Source organism: Neofelis nebulosa, chromosome 14, assembly GCF_028018385.1.
Source record: "Neofelis nebulosa isolate mNeoNeb1 chromosome 14, mNeoNeb1.pri, whole genome shotgun sequence".
NCBI classification, from domain to species: Eukaryota; Metazoa; Chordata; class Mammalia; order Carnivora; family Felidae; genus Neofelis; species Neofelis nebulosa.
The window spans coordinates 50,204,436-50,224,589 of NC_080795.1; the positions used below are offsets into that span (position 1 = coordinate 50,204,436).

Sequence of the window (20,154 nt, forward strand, 5' to 3'; positions counted from 1 at the left end):
TTTGGGCTAAACCTGGTAATGGTATATTTGATAGCTTTAAATAGAGAAGGAAAGCTACACTTCTGGACTCATCCCAGCTGGTAGAGGCAAAACAGATGCTCAATACAAATATTTTAGCAAGCTACAGAGACAGTGAGGAAGAAAAAGGTCAGACTGAAAATAATGCTCTCTCAAATGAAACATCTGGTCGCGGAGAGTCACAGATGCAGTATGTGGTCTAAAGGGAGCTATAACCCATATGACTTTAGCCTGAGTTGCCACAGGGATGGCAAATTAGGAGAAAATAAGCCAGTTAAGGAGAAACTGAGGTAGTTTAAAGAGAATGATGGTATCCAGGATATGGAGAAACTGACACATCGTAGAGATATAGTACCATGGAAATGTATATGCGATCCACATTTGTGCAAAGTACTCTGGTCATTTGTCTCATGCCTTCTAACCAAGCAAATACACTTGAACTATTTTATATTAAAAAAAAATTTTTTTTTAACGTTTATTTATTTTTGAGACAGAGAGAGACAGAGCATGAATAGGGGAGGGGCAGAGATAGAGGGAGACACAGAATCAGAAGTAGGCTCCAGGCTCTGAGCCATCAGCCCAGAGCCCAACGCTGGGCTCGAACTCACGGACCGCGAGATTGTGACCTGAGCCAAAGTCGGACACTCAACCGACTGAGCCACCCAGGCGCCCCTAAAAAAATTTTTTTTTTTTTTCAACGTTTTTTTTATTTATTTTTGGGACAGAGAGAGACAGAGCACGAACGGGGGAGGGGCAGAGAGAGAGGGAGACACAGAATCGGAAACAGGCTCCAGGCTCCGAGCCATCAGCCCAGAGCCTGACGCGGGGCTCGAACTCACGGACCGCGAGATCGTGACCTGGCTGAAGTCGGACGCCCAACCGACTGCGCCACCCAGGCGCCCCAAAATTTTTTTTAATGTTAATTTATTTTTGAGACAGAGAGAGACACAGCATGAGCAGGGAAGGGGCAGAGAGAGAGAGGGAGACACAGAATGTGAAGCAGGCTCCAGGCTCTGAGCTGTCAGCACAGAGCCTGATGCGGGGCTCGAACTCGCGAACAGTGAGATAATGACCTGAGCCGAAGTCGGACGCTTAACCGACTGAGCCACCCAGGCGCCCGGAACTATTTTATATTAAGGAAAGTTTCAGGAGATTCTACAGATGTATGTACATAAAGATGTTGATTGGAGTCTTTTTATAAATAACAAGAAATAAACTGAAACAAATTAAAAATCAACAAGAGGTGCCTGGTTGAATTGAGGCACGTCTATAAAATGAATATTATGCAGCAGTTAGAAATTACATTTGCATTAGGGGTGTGGCTGGCTAGGTCAGTGGAATGTGTGGCTCTTGATCTCAAGATTGTGAGTTCAAGCCCCATATCGGGTGTAGACTTTACTTGACAACAAAATCTTTTAAAAAATGTCACTGATTTATATTCATGGACATGGATTTATATCCAATACATTCACATATATTTTTAAGTAAAGAAGATTTTAAAGTGGTATCTAAAATGATCCTGTTTTTGTTAAAAATATTAGCATGCATATGGATTCAAGCATATAAACACAGAATTTAAAAACTTACGAAGGTGCCAGATTGTTTACAGCCATCATGTTTGGCATTACAGGTATTTAAAAAATATGTTTGCTTATTTTAATTTTCTGTTTCTCTATAAAGAATACAAATTATTGGTATAATAATATAAATTAAGTTTTAAAGGGGAGACAGAGGCATTGATAAGTCAATCACTTCCTCCCTTCTCACATGCCTTTCTTAGAGACCCCACTCTCTTTCTTCTTACCCTCAGCCCCTGGAAGACTTGAGTGGCAGTTCCCTTTTAAGAACTAGTAGGCATACTACATGTCACAGGACCCCGTCTGTCCTAGGCATTCCTCCTGGAGATCTGGAATTGAGACACTGAAAGGCAGAAACAGACGATGAGTGGCTACACTGAAGGTCACGCAGAGCGAGATCCAGAGTTGGCACTGTGACAAGACAAAGGCACCTGCAGACTGAACTATGGGGGAACACAGATGCCCTGAATAAGCCCTGAAAGCCAGCCTGCAGAGAGGGAGCAGGGGCAGAGGCAGATGCCAGAGGGGAGCAGAGCTGAGACTGGGGGGCCTGCTGAGGAATGGAAGGGGTAACCTCATTATCAAACCTCCCATTTATTTCTCTCCCTGTGTGATCTGACTATATTTTATTTCTGACCTTTAGAACATATATGAAATCGTCTGTTTTATTTTTTAAATAAAAACCACTTTTACCTGGATGGGTTGGAGTGAGTTTCTGGTCATCGTGATAACCTCAGTGGGGACAGCAAGGCCTACTCCAAAGAAGCAGCCTGGTGGGTCAGCAGAAGAGGACTCTGAAGGAGCTGCTTCTATCACTTCCTCACCACCCGCAACTTCTGCAAGAGGCTCTCCTGCATGGCCAACGCCAAACCCAGCTTCTACTTTTCCATCCTTGGCCACCTAGACTGGGAAACCAGAGTGGCGGTTCCCTTTCGAGAACCAGTTGAAAAAAAAAAAGAAAAGTCAAATCTGGACAAATGTCTCTCCCAAGGCAGCTGTAATTCCTAAGTCATATTTACCCCCCAAATGGGGTTTTGTGCATTTCCTTAAAGACTTTTGAAGGTGAGGAATTTTACAGTGCGGCTCTCCTTTTCAATATTCCGAATTTTGTTGTGCAGAACTTAGCCTAATGTGCGTGACAGCCTTGGCGAAAGAAGCGCCATACAAATGCATCATCAATATAATAATATAAATTGAATTAGAACGTTCATTCTGTTCTGCTGAGTTTCTTTCCTGAGCTGATTATGTCTGAAATGGCTCCTGTTAGAAGCTTTCTCATTATGAGGAACTCACTGTTCTGTTCCAGCCCTCTGTCAAGTACCACCTGTTTGGCACTTTTCGACTCTCATTTTTTTAAGTCAAGTATCCCATCATGTGAAGATTTGAGGCTCAGAGTCCTAGCATTAGAACCACAGCATGCTGCTTCTTCCGGGTAAGTTTTTCTGCTAGGAATTTAAAGTTGCATTTTGGAGAGTAAAGAATGACAGTTTGGATATGCAATATCTGACAAGGTCAAATGGTGGACCAACAAATGACGACTTTAACATTCTCTCTAATGAGCTTCTTCCAGTGGCATAATTCATTTTTTATTTTTATGCAGGAGTATGGGTTATTTGCAGTGTTCCAAATAACTTGCCATTCAAGTGGACTGGTTAAGTGTCTAAATTATGTATTGGAGTGATTTTTTTTTTTTTTTTTTGGCTTTACTTTTTAGAATAGTTTTGGAATTGCAGAAAAATGGAGCAGCCAGTACGGGAGTTCCCATGTGCCTCTCCTTCCCACCTCCACAACAGGGTTCCCCTATTATTAACATCTTACATTAATATGGTACATTTGTTATAATTAAAGAACCAATATTGATACATTATGAACTAAAGTCCATGATTTAGTCAGATTTATTTAGTTTTTCTCTAATGCCTGTTTCCATTACAGGATCCTATCCAGGATACCACACTACACTTAGCTATCATCCCTCCTTAGGCTACTTTTCTCTGTGTAAAACAAAAACCAGAACAGATAGGAGTTCCTTACAACAAAATCTAGGGCGAGAGACTCAGGTCCTGAGATTCACTTCTCTGTGGCTCTCACACTGGGCATGTACCCCCCCGCCCCCCCTGCCGCCTTACATTGGCTCATCCCTTAGCATTAGTAAAACAGGCGGTAATTTTCACAATGACTCTTAAAGCATGAAAAATGAAAAAAATTTTAATGTATGAGAAACCCAAACAACTCAATAATAATAATTTTCTAAATTATAACTATAGTATTTACCATCACAATAGAAGTATCAGCATGCTATATTGAGCCACCAAAGGTCTTTATTATAACATAAAGTTGGTACCAAAGTATAGCTTTTCTCCCTCCTAGTATCCTAGGTGACTTGGTTATCCTCTGGTCATTGTGTTCCTGGCCCTCTGACTGTCCTTTCATGGCCATACAAGTACCAGAGTCTTTCTTTATTAAAACTCAAAACTTTTTTGAGTTTGAAGGTTCTAGATTATTTTTTTTCCTACTCAGTTCACAGTTTGAGATACCTGCTGTGGAGTATTCCAAACTTCAGAATGCCTGCAAAGTCTCTGGTCCTTTTATAAGGGCCACTTCTTTCTTTGCTGAAGAAAGGTTCTAGGCAGTGCTTTAAGAAACTATGTTCCTGTTGGCACCACTGTGACCTCGTCTTCTTAGCAATAGCTGATTAGAGCAGATGTGGACATCGGTCCAAGGACAATCCATAAACCGTGAGGTCATCCATGTTGTCATTCAGAGCAACAGCTTTGTTCACTAGAACAATGGGGATTAAACTGGACAAATCAGAATTTCTGAAAAGAAACGTAGAGAATGAAGGCAGTTAAGCCACAGAGCAGAAGGGCTATGAAAGATCATGAAAAACAAATTGTGGAGTAAGCAGAAGTCATGAACAAACCCAAGTGATGAGTTAAAGGGAACCAGATGACATAGGTAGTTTGTAGCCATAGAAGAGGCACAAGGAGAGGTAGTAAAATGCTGACTCATTATACTAGTCAACTCCATGAACTCCTGAGGCTGAGGGCATGACAAGGTATCTAGGATCCAGAATCACCTAGGATCCCAAGCCATTCACAGTTCATGAGCTTCATTCCTTCTCTGGGAGGCCTAATCATGCAGGTATTCTCGGGTTGCAAAGATATTCATGTTGTCCTCATCACCATGTGCACACTGACATTATGTAGGTGTGGTCCTTCGAGGTAACATGAGGGAGTTTAAATAGCACATGTGCTTTGGCTGTGTTCATGTTGCCAGGAGTTGTGATTAACACTACAAATGATCTAGCCTATTCTTTGCACAGCTCAGAGATGTTCCAACTTGTTGCAGAGAGGTTTGACCTTCACTCCCAACATACGGAAGTAGCCTTATGAGAGCCCAGGAAATGCAATAAAAAATAATTTATATCCTGGGTAAAAAATGTCATACCCCCAAATTCCCTTTGTCAGCTCCTCCCCATTTGCACTGAATTCTTACCACAATCAAGGTAGTTACTCACTGTTTGATTTCAGACTGGATATAGACCTGTTCTTCACGTGCTCTCCAATAATAGAGTCACTAATATTTATATATGCAAGTTACTGTTCTAAGAAATGCACACATATTAATTTGTTTGATCCTCACATGAACCCTCTAAGAAGGTGTCATCATCAATCTCTTTTTGTAGGTATGGAAGGATACTGAGCCTTAGATAGGCTAAATAATCAACCAGAGTTCCTACAAATGGTAAGGAAGATTTGAGGTATAATCCGTCTGATATCAGTTCTTACCCAGGGACCCTGTTCTCTGATGCCTGCCAGCTTGGTGACTGAGCCCTCCTACCTTCTGATAGTTGGCCCTGTGGCTAACATCCAGTTGACTGCTTGCCTGGGTCACCCAGGGTCCAGATTCCCTGTCAGTATGCTCCATCTGCATGTAGGCAAATCCCTAATAAACCCCCCTAAAGGGTGAGTATTGGGACAAATGCACTAGAATGGCACTTGACTTTGGAACCATAAGAATCCAACCCCCCATGTCTGTTTCCTCAAAATAACCTGTCTGAACTAGATGGCCTCTATATCCCATCATTTCCACATTTTCTCCTAGAGACTGATGTATTTTTTTTAATCTCTTTCATATACTGTCGGCCCTTCTAAACATTAGAGCTTCCCAGGCAAGAGGGCATCAAAGGCAGTGGTATTAGCCTCTCTTTTCATAAGGTCCCTTCACACAGCTGCTGGATGTTGACCATTCCCTGTCCTCCAGTGATGGTGACTTCCTGCTGAGCTCCTCTTCCCTGGAGTCTGGCTGCCCTACCCTGGCCTCATGGATGTCCATGGGGCAGGCTCCAGTAGATGCTGAGCTGCAAGTGGTCTGCTCTGTTTCTAGAAAATTCCATCACAGAAGTTGCCATTTCCCAAGGAGGCCTCCTTCTCATTATGCTGATTTCTTGCTAAAGGAGTAGGTGACACCCCCTTATTCAGGCTCCTAATGCCTTTTCCTAATAAAGACAGAAAGGAAAAGACTGACTCCAAAATATAAAAGCTTCTTATGCCAACCTCAAGCTGTCTAATAGCATTTTTTTCTCACTTAGGAATTCCTTACTTCCAGAGAAAGGCCCAGTGTTACGGGACTGATAGCTCTCCATTCTTTCTGAGCAGTGTCTTGAGGGAGAACTAGCCTAATCATAAGAGCGGTGACACAATTGTTTGTCCTCCCAGGAGCCACCCTTTTCCTTGCCTTATTGGGCAAGCACTTTTAGTACTAAAATGCCAGTTACTCTTTTTCCAGCCTCCTAACAACTAATACATAGGCAAGTGACCCAATATTGACTAGTGAAACCCAAAGAGATGTCTGTAAGGGTTTTGGCGAAATACTTCTCTTCGTAGAAAAGTAGAAGTATCCCTTTTTTAGTTTTCTGAATATGATGTGTCTTCATGTGATCTCTGGAGCCACTGCAGCCTTTTTGGGTCCTGAAGGGGAGATATCAATGTCGCATTGTGATTGCCAGAGCACACAGAAGAAAAGTACCTGGGCCCCTGAACTATTGCACTGACCTTGGAACTTCCCTGCCTTCTTGTTACAAGGATTGTGGTAGTTATTATTACTACCAGCAATAATAGCAGCTAACGCTTCTACAGCCCATTATGTACCAAACATATTTAATTATTATGTGAGATTTTAAACATCTGGATTGTTTAAACCACACCTTTTAGCTGGGTGTCCTATTATTTGCAGCTGAAAACACCCTAACTGATACATTTGCAATCCTAGTTCTTATTCTCTCCAAGCCTTAGAGGTCCTTGAGAGGTTCAGGAAGCAGACCTGAGCTTTGCCCTCTAAAATATATGATCCTCCCATCAAGGGATGAATCTTCTTTTTCTAGAAGCCTTCAATGAAATCCCTTCTCCTGTGCAAATATCCTGAAGCCTACGTATAAAGTGTCCTTGGAAACCAGGTGTGAACTTGCCATACCTTTATCTTCAGCCTAATGACTCCTGAGTTACACAGAAAACAAGAATTCGTACACATACAGTTCCTAGAGGACCACCCTGTCACAAAAAAAAAAACAAACAAACAAAACAAACAAACAAAAAAAACCCAACAAACAAAACCATCTGAAAGTGAGAGCTTGGAGTGAGGATGGGGAAATACTCCTAAGAATCCTTCAGTTCTCTCATTTCCTCATAATATTTCAGGAAGTCAGTCAGGTTACTCTAAGGGCTCAGGCTTCCCTGAGGATCTGTAATTAGGCCACTGCAGTGAATGTTTATCTGGACATGTCTGCCCAGAGCAATTATTTTCCTGGCTCACATGCTCCACTGGACAATAATACCCTGCCTATATTACATAACTTTATATAATAAACACCATCACCAAAGAGCTGTATAAATCGTAAAGTATTATACAGATGGAACTTAAGATGATCGCAAGGATTTATTCATAACCTGCTTTCAATCTTACTGGCTCTGGGTCCTAGAAATATATTTATGCCCTATTCTTTTTTATTGCCTTATTCAACTGTCAACATAACCCTGCTTTTCCACCAAATATATTGACTGTGTCAGAACTAGTAGTGTTTTCTTTTATTGCTAGGGAACACATCTCACATTTTACTAATAATTATGACTAATGTTTGTCAACATTTTACAATTTACAGTTTGCTTTTCAGATATGTTATCTCCTCTGAGCTTCATAACAATCCCCATTGAAAATGAGAATATGGAGGCTCGGAGTTGCCCAGGATGATTCAGGAAAAAGTAATCGAGTCAGGAAAGGAGCAGTTTCTTCTGAAGCCAAGGAAAGTTCTTTCTGTTATAATGTGCTAACGCCCCCTTTAGATTGTGCCTGCCTTCAAGATGGCTGAGGGAACACAGGGCAAGATGGGGAGGTTCAGTAAGAAAGGTGAGCCTACTGACGTCAGGCTAAGCAGTCTTCTGGGGCTGGAAGTGGTGTGGGGGAGAGATTTCATGATTTGGCAGTATCCTCAATGACCACATCATGGATTTTCGTGGCTCCTGGGCAAGTTATTTGGGCAAGCTCATTGCCCCAATTTTCCTCATCTGTAAAACAGAGTTCCCAGTAGCACCCACGTCATTATTGTGAGTTTACATGAGTTAGAAGAACGTTTACCATATAAGAGGAACTTCATAAATACTTGGCACTTTGATTTCTATCCTGTATGAACACTGAGTGTAGGTGAGGACAGAGGGAGGACAGCTCAGCTGCTTTTCTCTCCCTACAGATGCTTCCCTTTTCTCTCTCTTTGGAAAAGTTCAGCATAAGGTATAGATTACAGACCCTGTGTAAATGCCCTCAGGGATCATCTAACCTTGATCGCAAGCACCCTGGTAGTAAAATGAATCTTGAGCTTAAATGAAAACTGTAATATTCCGCCAGTTCACTGTTTAAAGAGTTCCTTTAAAGAGCTTAATAAAGAGGATCAGCAGGGCTCTTGGGTATTAAACACGTCTTTCAATGCAATATATTAATGAGGTAGGTGTAATGCAGCAAGCCCTTGGATAAATCTTCCCTTAAACTACCCATGAGCTCAAGACGGAGACAAAAAAAATCCTCGAAAAGTTGTGGGGACTTTTACTGAACCTGCATGTTGAATGCAAGAAACTTAGAGGTGCTTGATTCCCAGCCCCCGTCAGGGCTGGCTTTGTGTCTCCCTCAAATCTCGAGGCAAAAATGACAACCACAGAGGGAATTTGACAATATGACTCCTTTGTCGTCCCTTATCCGGGTCCTGGGGAAGCTATCTCTGCTGTAGTTTATCTTGGGGGCAGGTTGGAGGGCTGGGCTGGGCCAGCCGAGCCCACTGAGGTGGTTCTCAGTGCCAGGGACTGAGCTTCTTTGCCGAAGGTACAACAGTGTGTCCTCAATGCAGAGACCGTTTTTCCTCTGAGAGCTCATAGTTTATTTTTAACCGCTGGTACCAAGACTTGTGTTGTTTGTCTGCATCAGAGCGTGGGCAGCTAGGACGCACACATGCAATTTCAGAGCATGGGAGCCATTTGCCTGGTGTTAGTCATTAGGAAGCGGCTGCCGCCTCCTTCGGCAGTACTTTGTAACTGGGCCATTTTAGGTTGCCCGTCCTTCTGTATACAGCTTAATTTTGAGCTCTTTAGCTCAATTTTGTCCTTTGAATTCCCTTATAAATTACAGCATCTTGTGGTGATTTTTTTTTTCCTTTTCCAAAAATGAAAGGACTAACGTAAATCTCTAAAATGAGAGAGAAAGGATGAGGATAGAGAGAGGAAGAGCAAGGTGGGGTGGGGGAGAGGCAGCTATTTTCTTCTTTTCTCTTAGACATTACGAGACAGGCACGGACAACCTCAGTGGGCTTCAAAGGGCAGAGGGAACAGATGATTGCTGTGGGGTTTGATTTGGTAAGTTGGACATAGCTTGTCTGATTACCCCCAATAATCTCTCCGCTTTTTGCTTTGATTCATTCCTTTGAGTAAGGCATCGCCTTTCTCTAGTAGGCTCTTAAAAAGGCAAATCTTTTGTGAAGGCCGACCATGGAGTTTTAAATGCTTGATAAGAATGAAATTCTCAGATTGGTGGTTCCCAAATCTAGCTAATCATCCCAAGCCCCTGGGGTACTTGTTAGGCATACAGATTCCAGGGCCTCACCCCAGACCTGGGGAGGAATCAAAATATCTGATACCTGCATCTAATTTATAAAAAAGCCTCTTAGATATTTCAATGATTTGGACATTTCTTACAGACTTCCAGACATGCTTCCATGTCTGATTTATGTTCCTAGGAAGAAAGGAAAGGCAGAGAAGCAGAACTGCACTGGGTCCTTTGGGAGAATGAAGATTCTAGAAGGAAGATTCTAAAATAGAGGGGATGATTTTTAAAAAAGGCAGCGGAGGGTTCCAAAACCAGTTTGCCCACCTCACAGTTTTGCTCTGAGTTAGCTGTGTCGTGGAGTATATACCTTCGTCAGGAATTGTCTTAATTACTACAATTTAATAAAACCATTACAGAGGTGACTGTTTTCCTTTCGGCATGTCCAATATTGAGGCCAGACAACAAGTTAACGCAGTGTTTCTGGCCTTGATATTTTGCAGATTTGAATTAAGAGCTCGTTTATGCCAAAGGAAAGATAGCTTTATTAATTAATTAAAAAGAGCATACATATTCATTAAAATCAGCAGGTTATTTCAATTCACCTGGAGGTGTGACAATCATGGACAGAAAGTCCTGTTGGTGAAACATCATCATTTTGGCTCTGTTCCTTTCTTCCTTAGTTTCCTTGTGTCTAAAATAAAAGGAAGAGATGAGAGCAGATTCTATTCTTGGAGCACATGAAGGTAATAATGGGAGTGCATATGCTATTTGCAATATCTGAAAAAGAAACCAGGATTAAACATTGCATATTTACTTTGCAATAGAAGTGCATAAGCGAACAAAAAAACTCCCAAGTTTTTTTGTTTTTTTTTTTGGTACTAAATATGTCAGTTCATTTATTAATGCTCTCTCATTCATGCTGAATTAAGTTTGCGATTGGGAGTTATACAGTTAGCAAACAAAAAGAAGCAAAATGTTTGTAAACATAAGGTCTATTTGTTCCTTCATTTGGTCATTTTAGCTAATAGGTCCAGATATCACTCCCAGCAACATTTAGATAACAGAATTAAAAATGTTCCAAAGATTTCAAAACACAAAGTTATGAGAGATATATTTTAAATAGGGTACTTCCTATAGGGCACAATTCTGTGTGTACAGAAATTCTTTATGTGTAGAGAGAATTTCTACATGTAAAATTCTATCACATGATAAGATCTCTGTTTTATGGTGGGCTCTTCAGGAAATAGAGCTTGAGATGGAGATTTTCATGCAGGAAATTTACTGGGGAGTACTTACAGAAACTCCCATGAGGCAGTGAAGGAAGTGCTTTTGGGCAAAGCACAAGTCCCCAGCCAATCCCTCAGAGAGCTGAGGAACTGGGATGGCCCTTCTGGAATGTTGGCAATTTCGGGAGAGGGTCTCAGCTGAGCCATCAACCCCTACTACTCCAGGGGTTATTTGGAAGTGCAGCAGACCAGCCCCCAAGGCTGGCTATGCTGTTGGGCAATCACTGGTGCAGTTCTGTGATAGATGTGGATCCCTGTTTCACTCATACCCCTAGGATCTATGTTCCCATGTAGATCTATAATGTCTTTTTCTTTAGACTTCTTGGTTGCTGAAGAACATTAACTGAACACATTGAGCCTTTTTAGGATGCTAATTCTTCACTTATTTTCATAGGAGGTGGGCCTCAGTGTTGAAAGCTCATGAATACCTTTATTGGTAATAAGATTTTGGCCATGAAGGGAAGGGTAGGGCAGGGAAGAGAAGCTAAGAGGAACATGTACCTACCATATGCCAGGTCCTATGCTAAACTCTAGAGATGAAACGTGAATTAGACACAGTAGGAATGCACACATTTACAAATTAGTCATTGCAGCAAGGTATTAGGGGTGCCCTGAATAAAGTATGATTAGAATTCAGTGGAGACCATAAAAAAGAGTGTGGTTAGCTTACTGTGAAGACTATTCAGGAAAAGCTTTCTATGTGATATGAAATTTGAAATGAGTTTTGAAAGATGACTAAATATTGGTCATGGAGTGGCACAGTGAAAGATGTTCCAGACAGAAGAAGCAGGGTATGCAAAGGCCTGGAGGCCTGGACGTGCATGGGAGACTCCAATCCTTTTGACATTGTGGAAGCTTAGGTTTCGGGGGAATGTCATGCCGAGTGGCAAAGTTTGAAAAGTAGGCAGATCATAGAGTCTTTGATATCTTGCCAAATGATTTGACTGTAACTTGAAGGCAAAGGGGAACATCTGAAAGGTGTGTGTGTGTGTGTGTGTGTGTGTGTGTGTGTGTGTGTTTCCTCCTTAAAGAGAGGAGTGACATGATCAGATGTACATTTCTGAGAACTCACTTGGGCAGTACATATTGGTACTAGGCTAAGGCAAATTGTCAACTCTTTGAGAGGACTTTTTGATCTTCATTTTATGTAAATGCTGTGGGTATTCAGGAAATAAAAACTAAGAATGATGGTGCTTACAATATGGTAACTTTGCTTCATCTTTGCTTTTTTTCTATTAAATAGGAGTAAATGTGAGAGCCCATATCTATCAGCTCCATTATATTCTTCACCAATATAAAAAAAAAAATCAATGAATGTTTGCCAGGTCACTTTAGAAATTCATGCTAGTGCTTTCTGTTTATCCAGAAATAATCTGATAAAATTTATTATTTTTAAAAATATTTATTTATTTATTTTGAGAGAGAGAGCATGAGCAGAGTAGGGGCAGTGGGAAAGAAAGAGAAAGGGTCCCAAGCAGGCTCTGCACTGTCAGTGCAGAACCGGACGTGGGGCTCCATCTCAGGAACTATGAGGTCACGACCTGAACAGAAAACAAGAGTCAGACACTTAATGGACTGAGCCACCCAGAGGCCCCATAAAATTTAGACAGATAATTTCTTTGGAATGTGTTTGGCAAAGAAAGAAGTGTTCTTAGATAGAATGAAAATGTAGAGCAAAGATATGGTCATATATCCATTGATCCATCCATCCATCTATCCATTTGTATCTATCGTGCCCTGTTCCAGGCACTGTATGAGACACCAGGGCTGCAAAGATGCGTAAACTCAGCATCTGTTCAAAGAGCTTTGTATCTAAGTTCAGAGATATATTATAAACAGATGATGGAAATACTATATGGTAATGTAAATGCTATTTTTTAAAATTGTGTGTCAACTATACTTCAAAAAATAAACTTTCAGGTAAAACAGACACATAATTTATCTTGAAAAGATTAAGCACTTGAAGTTGTAATACCAGGGTTTAAGCTGCAGATGAAGAATTTACTATCTAGGTGACCTTGATCATATTATTTAACCACACTGACTTATTAGTTTTTTTTTTTAATACAAACGAAGGAAATAATGATTGTATCTTATCCAAAAGAATCAATTGAAAAGCCATTCAGAATGAGAGTTCAATAAAGTTGCTGCATACAAGTACATAAAACCCAAGAACATTCATATATACCTTTTGAGAGAGCTGATCTGCCACCAGTCCTAAAGGTCCATATGTATTCTTGCTGGATATGCCAATATTTCAAGGCCCTGGCCTGACCATTCTTTATTCTGGCCATCTCTCATGGTTATGTTTGCAGCAAGCTACTTTGAGGGATGAGATAATATCTCCACCCAGGCAAAGAGTGTCTCACTTCTGTTCACTACTCAAGTGGAGACTACCCCAATTTCAGTGCTCTGCAAATGCTGCTCACTGTGTGTGGCAGGCATCCATGGTAGGCCCTTTGTTTCATCCCCATGTATTTGTATGTATATAGAATGCATATATAAATATGTATATATAATGCAAGTGCATATATACTATGGATATATAAGTACATATACATATATTTAATGCATATGTATATATGAATACGCATGTCTGTGCAAATACATATATATATAAAATATATAGACACACAGACATTTATAATAAAAGAAATACCATAGGTGAGTAGACAAGGGAAACATATATATATATATATATATATATATATATATATATATGTTTATATATATAGTATGTTTATTAATACACACAGACACATACATATAAGATGCCTCCTTCAAAAGGTTGGGAGTCAGTGCTACATCCCATGAAAAGATAGCCCCCAACAGACGAGTAATTTAAAAGAAAATCCTTAGAACATACTAAACCTTATTTAATATGTAATCCTACCTACTAGGAAATACTTTATGCAAAATTCCCATCGAATAAGCTCGTCTTTCCTGTTTCTTTAGTCTGCCAAAATCAAATACAGGCTCTAGTGCAAAGGTTAATCACATCCCTTTAAGGGGAAAACCCTCTAAAATCTGATTGCCAAGTGTTAGGGAAAGTTGTAAATATGTAGTAAGTTCTGAATTAAATGTAAGGCTATTTTAATTATAAAAGCGTTAATGACAGCAGGAAATTTAATGAAATAGTGGACCATGAAATCAGTGTTATCATTTTAATACATAACAGAATATGACAAACTCTATAAGATTCCTGTTCTCTTTCATGTCTATTACAATTTCCTTCTATTAGTTTCTACAAATAGAAAATTACATATAAAATTGAGTTTAACCAAATCTCTGTTAAAATCAGACAATCTGATTTGGTATTATATAACCACATTGAAATTTCATTTAATTTAGAAAGAGCTTCTCCTGGTGCCTTGAATACTAACTACTTCTCTAACAACACGTATGTAGCTCTGGGCTTGACAGGGGAATAATCCTTGTGCTGAACAATAGATCAAGATTTTAACAGAAAGAATGAAAATGGATAGAGATGGAGAGCCTGACCCAACCTCATATAGGAGAGATTTCAAAAGCATTTCTTGAAATGGTCTGAAAATATTTACTCTTGCTTATCATCTTACAAAAGCATTCTTTCTGAGAAAAAGCTGAAGATTCAGATGTCAGTCCTGACTACCTCCAAATACGGCATGTCTGAATCTCCCCTGTGGTCTTTATGAAGAATACAAAGCCTTAGAAAATAGGTCTTAAGTCCTTCAACTACACCAGCAAGATTGTTATTATAGCGGTCTATTGTAAGTTGTAACTTTTTGAGATTTTCCTACTCTTTCACACAGATGAAGAGTGCTTCAAAATGAAAAAATTTTTAACAGAAGTTTAGTTTGTTTATTTTAGAGGGAAGAATGAAATCTAGAAGTTAGGAGAAAGGTGACCCTTGGGGGAAGAGGATTGATTTAAAGGAAAGATGAGGGGGACTGAGTGCTAATAGTGTTCTTGACTTGGTGCTGGTTATAGAGTGTGTGGTTTATGAAAACTGAGTCGTATAATTATAATGTATGCACTTTTCCGCATGCATATCATACTTTACACAATTTTTTTTTCTGTTCAGAATACAGTTTCCTGAACTGTAAAAATCTCAAGCAGTGAAAATTTCTAAATTAGTATTTAGGGGAAATTTGTAGGTTTGGCTTTATGTTGCATATCATAGATAAGATTAGAAGAAAATAATAAGATCCCTATCACCTTTGAATCTGGCTAGTCCACTGTGATTTGGCTAATCCTATGTCCTAAGATCCATCCAATGAAAGTATCTTAACCATGAAATCCTACAGAATCCCAAAATGTATGCTCAAAAATGAGTGCCTAGACCACTAACTCTATTTTGATCGGCCTTCAAGTTTGCAACTCTTTGCCGGCATCTAATCTCTATTGAATCCTAGCACCTAACACATAGTGAATCATTCACTCATTTAGGCAAATTATCCTCCTAAGCATCTAGAAATATAACTTGTTCCATCCTTGAAGGTTTTTTTTTTTTTTTTCACATCCAGCCAACTTTTTTCTCTCCTTTAGTTAACTCTATCCTCAGAGGTATGGCAGATAGCTCTATCCCTTGACTCTGAAGGAGATTCTTAAGCAGATTTTCTTAAGGAGATTCTTACAAAGTTAGGCTGGGAAGCAATGCAGAGCAATAAAAAACAAGAATCAGAAGGAGAATCTATTGGTTTCAACCCAAGTTTTACTTTTCAATAGTTTTATGACCTTGTGCAACCACTTTGTAAAATAAGGGTCAAGTATCTGTCCTCATGGGTTTGTTATGAGGATTGAGAAAGACAATGTGTGTGAACATGCCTTGTTTGCCGTGAGCAGCAGTGCAAGAATTATTACAGTCATGTAGCTTATTTATTATAGGCTGTATGTTTGTGCTTAGGGGGACAAGAAGTTACTATCACATTGAAAATATTTTTAGCTATTCTTTGCAGAGAGGTATTCAAGGCAGAGGAGGGCAGAACTGGTTTTCGTTCTATTCCTGGTCACTTCATTAGACATCTTTCAAAGGCAGCGTGACTTAGCTGGGCTTGTAGTGCAGGTGCCAAATTACAGTGCCGAGTCTGAGAGACAGGACAGTCCCCTTCTCTCCTTCCAGATGACTGTCTGAAATAATTTTGTGTTTGTCCTCAATTTACTGTGTTGGGAACTTCCCAGATAACCAATGCCACATGCATTGTGACAGTAGCATCTAGGTCATTTGAGGCATCTTGGAGCGAGTGTGTACAGAAAATATTAAACGAGCTCAAAATTTTAAGCTCCAATGATAATGGACAGTGGATCAACAGGGCTCTATTAAGAAGGTGGGTTGGGGAGACTTTTTGGGGTTCTTTAATAGATCGAGCCCATTCAGGAAGGAGGTGAATTGTTTTCTGGATCAAGGAGACATTTCCTTAAGGGAAAACTATTATATAACCTTGGACTGTCTCCTGTGGAGTCCTGGGGACCCCATCCCCATTTAATTCAAGCAATGTTTTAAAAAAATATGTCAGTCCAACCCTGCTGGAGTTCTGAAACTTGCCTCAAAGGGTTTGTAAGGTTACATAGCCCAGAGGGAGTTGGAAACTAAATTGAATTCTTTAGCTTTACAATTTCTTTCCCCAGCTGGAGCTTACATATTACATTATTTAGTGCACTTCGGAATAGTAGCCTCTTTCTTGTTCTTAAGTCCCAGATAAGCCATAACTAATACTTAAAGAATTACAAATGCAGAGAATAGACAGCTTAAAATAAACATAAAGATGTGTGCAATTCTCATGGAAAATAACAACTCTCTATTCCAAGGAATACAGGCCATAAATATGCCCATAGACCAGAGTTCTAAATCTTTTTCAGGGGAAGCCGGGTGGCTACGAAGTTAATTATATTGTTGTCCTAGGGGCTGGATGGAAGGTCACGTAATGCCTTCAAATGCTTTCTACAGGCCTATGTATTAGAAGAATGGCACTGTCATCACAGTGGCAATCAAGCCGTCTCTTTTGTGGTCTCACTTCATTACATGCTTTCAGAAGCTACATCTCTTTAGCCATAACCTGGTACAATTCAAAGAGACAGGAAAGGAGGACAGATGGGAGGCTGCAGAGGGGGAACTTGCAGTCAATCTCCCCCCACAGCAAGGGATCGGGCATTATTTAAGGAAGGAAGCCTGGAAGAGCTGTAACTGAAGATACAGACAGAGTTGTCAGCAAAGGAATTGGTGTCAGGGGCAGGTTTCACCAGGGCCTGGGTAGAAAAGGCAGAATTCTCTAGGCTGTGATTTTCAGCAGCTAATCACCTCCCTTGCTGGCCTGATACGGGTGTCTAACATTGCATGTTGTATCCGTTGTGTTAAACGGTGGCTTAACGGAGCTGCCTCTTTAAAAGCACAAATCTTCTGGAGAGAGGCAAGTCGTGAAGCCACTTAATGCCTTCTCCTGAATGGATGTGGAGAGGTAGGGCTGTGGGGTTGGTGGGGGAGAGCAGGAAGGGAAGGGAAGGGATGACAGAACTTAAACCATATGTTTTTTTGTTTTGTTTTATTTGTTTTTTAATGTTTATTCATTTTTGAGGGAGAGAGACAGAGCATGAGCAGGGATGGGACAGAGAGAGAAGGAGAATCAGAATTGACACAGGCCCCAGGCTCTGAGCTGTCAACAGAGCCCCATGTGAGGCTTGAACTCACAAACCCCGAGATCATGACTTGAGCCGGAGTCAGAAACTTAACCGACTGAGCCGCTAGGCGCCCCTCAAACCATAAGTTTTGCGGGGCCTTGCCTGTGAAGCGGAGGTGGACATCTGGAAGAGGAGAGACTTCTTGTTGCCTGTTTGCTTGCACAGTCCCAGGGGAGTGTCGTCAGGGGAGGTAGCGATTAGGGGAGGATGGCCAGTGTGGGAGTCCGCTGGAGCAGGAGCACCTTCCCACTCTGCCCCTATTCTCCAGCCCTCTGTCTCTTACTCCTTTGCTCCTCACCCTCCTTATGGGTGCCTGCCAGTCTCTCCTGTACTTGGTTCTCAGACCTTTCTGGAGTTCACTCCGTGTCCATTTCTGTTTTGAGACGGCCCTGCTGTGCCCAGTGTACTTCGCTGTAGTGCTCCCCCACCCAGGAGGGGAGCTGGGAGCAGGCAGGTGCAGCCATGGAATGCTACAACAACACAATGTGAGGAGAAACATGGAAGGATGTGGGTGATGCCGCCTAGAGGGGATAAGGCTGAAGGGCAGCTGGGTGAACATTCTGGAACACGGAATTTCCCTTCACATGGGGCGGGGAACTGGCCCCACCTTTTCTGAGGGTCACACAGAAGGAAGGGGAAGGGATAGCAGGTGACAGATCCTGGCTGGATTGTCATCACCATTTACAAAAATAGAGTAGGAGGGAGGGAGGGGATACACTGTAGGGGAAAAGCAGGAGAAAAGAACTGATTTATAAAATACAACAGTTTTCCAATTTTTAAGGTTATTGAGCCCCTTTTCTTTGAATTAAATTAAAGCTAAACTTCTCTGGTTGAACTGGAGGTAGACGGCCAGGAAGCCAGTTCAGTAATCTCTCCTCTCTTGGTGAGAGTCTCCTGAGGAATCCCAGGCTTTTTGAAACAAAAATTTAAAAATCCCTGGTAGAGTGTTTTTAGTTTACACAGCACTTTCACATACCCTGTCCCATCTGATCCTAACAAAAGCCTTGGCATCATCATCTCCTTGGTAAGGAGATCAGGCCAAGAGAGCTGGGAGGTGGCCCTTCAGGCTCAGTGGGGACCTTCACCAGGCATTCTGGCCACAAAGACACAACAGCTCACCAGCATGTCGCACTGCCTCCTACGAGGTGTCTCCAGACCTGAAGAACCCCAGTCTCTCCCTCTGGATCTTCAGTGAGAAAGCCATCCGCGCATCACTGTATTTGAGAGTCGTCCCCTTCCTAAAACCCAGCGCTGGAATCTGACCTATTGGTGACCGTGGAAGGACAGAGAGCAAATAAGGACGCTATGATGAGGTGATCCTGATGTGTCTGACTGTTCTCCCTACCGCACAGATGATCCAGAAGTGGACTATACCAGGTCTGGGACACAAGTGTCAGCCAGAAGCCTGAGAGAAGAACTCAGTGAAACAATAAGGTGGAGATGAGGTGGCAGGAGAGCAAGCTTTTACATTAATTGCAAAAAAAGAGGCAGATGTGGAATGAAAATGCCGGCTTGGAATGTTTAAAATTAAAGCATAAATAAGGCCACACCTGTCTTGTCTAATTCCAGGCACCATTCAAAAGGAGGCACAGATCCCACCTCTGTCACCCACCCTGGGCACGTTCTTGTTATCAGCCTCATGTGGAACAGGAACATAAAAACTGACATTTGGTTTCAGGATGGTCTACACCCCTTGCTCTCATCTGTTAGGATAATTCCCCTCCCTGCCTCCCTTCCTCCCTTCCTCCCTTCCTTTTCTCCTTCCCTCCTTCCTCCCTTCCTCCCTTCCTTTTCTCCTTCCCTCCTTCCTCCCTCCCTTCCTTCCTTCCTTCCTAATTATACAGAATTTGCTCTTAGGTGTTTTAAATGGCCTCAGCACTGCTCTCCTGTCTGCCCTCCCCTTTCCTGATTCTTCTCTGATTTACTTCCTACCTCCCTTTCATCCACCTACATCTTTCTCTCCCTGAAGTACTTCTTCTTCCCTCTGCTTCCTCCACTTCTCTCTCCAAAGACAACAGAGGGAAAAGAAGGGCAGTAAGGGAATTCCACAGCCTGGATACCTTATTCTGTATACTCTCTATTACCTGTTATTGGGGGAAGTTGTTGTTCTACACATTAAAACCAGTTTTATATTTTCCCCATATGTTGATACGTTTAAAAATATCCAAAAAGAAAAATAACATTTTCACTGCATGACAGAATATGATGTGTGGAAAAGCAAGTCTGGCAGAAAGTGGCTTTAGCAGGAAGAGGGACAGCCTGCAGGCAAAGGCAGGGGCCATCCCCAAGCTCTCAACTTCCTCTCAGCTGCCAGAAACACCCACCGGCAGGGCTTTCCATTCTCAGTGGGCAGCATGGAACAAGGCACGGAACACAGGGCCATTGTCCTGGGATCCCAGAGCAACAATTGTACGTGCTTGGTCTGGCCTTGTGGACTCTAGCCTCCTGCTTCACTTGCCAAGGACATTTCTGAAGGCACTTGAGATTTTTTTTAAAGTTTATTTATTGATTTGAAAGAGACAGAGAGCAGGAGTGGG

General features: G+C 41.5%; 1 long non-coding RNA gene across 3 annotated transcripts in view; it reads left to right on the top strand.

Moving 5' to 3' along the window:
* LOC131494421 (uncharacterized) overlaps positions 1-20,154 on the top strand; it is a 210,712-nt gene that overhangs the window by 79,462 nt on the left and 111,096 nt on the right. Inside the window, exon 3 of one of the 3 annotated variants that reach the window (XR_009253392.1) lies at positions 1,829-2,293. The exons of the other annotated variants lie outside the window; for them this stretch is intronic. This is a non-coding gene — a long non-coding RNA (uncharacterized LOC131494421). Of the gene's footprint in view, positions 1-1,828; positions 2,294-20,154 lie in introns of those variants that run through there. 3 annotated transcript variants of the gene reach the window in all.